Raw genomic sequence first — 901 nt, forward strand, 5'->3', positions numbered from 1 at the left:
ATAATAATTATCGATTTAGTTTAGCCTTGGGTATCTGTTCGGGTTCGGGTCGGGTATTTTGGATTTTCGGGTATTTCGGTATAGAGGTGTAGAACCCGTTCGGGTATTTCTGTACATCGGGTCGGGTTCGGGTATTTTTAGTTCGGATTCGGTTATTTCGGATCTGGTTCGGATATTTAGATTTTGAAAAAAAATTTAAAATTTTCATTTCTCAAGTTTCTTATATTTAAAAATATAACTTTCAGTTAACTAATTTTTTTTTATTTTTAATAGATTGGATAGTTAATAGATTTAGACATAACATTTTAAAACCAAAAAGGCATTAATTCAGTTATTTGTTTTTAAATTTCGGATGTAACTTTTCGTTAATTTTTTAAATAAAAAACTTGACATGCATTTTAAGTGAGTAGCAAATCATTTTTTTCGTAATTGTATGTATATCATATGAACTTAAAGTATGTGTAGTATCAATATAAATATTTTATATAAAATGAGAGATGTTAACTAAAAATATAAGGTTAATTATACATATGTTCGGTTATCTTCGGATATCCATTCGGGTTCGGGTATTATCCGTTCGGCTTTGGGTATCCAATCTCTCCTTATTCAATACCCGTTCGGGTATTTTGCTACTTCGGTTCGGATTTCAGTTCGGGTTTTTCGGATCGGGTTCGGGTGCCACTTCGGATATCGGGTAAAGTGCCCACCCCAACTAATTAGGTTGTTTATTTTTAATAACTTACCTTTCTAATATGGATTACTTGCGCAAGTTGAAATCATTAAATATGCAAATAACCTATTGACAAAATTTGTTTTTAATAACTTACCTTTCTAATATAGATTACTTGCGCAAGTTGAAATCATTAAATATGCAAATCACTTATTCACAATATGGATTACT

Source organism: Brassica oleracea, chromosome C6, assembly GCF_000695525.1.
Source record: "Brassica oleracea var. oleracea cultivar TO1000 chromosome C6, BOL, whole genome shotgun sequence".
Lineage (NCBI taxonomy): Eukaryota > Viridiplantae > Streptophyta > Magnoliopsida > Brassicales > Brassicaceae > Brassica > Brassica oleracea.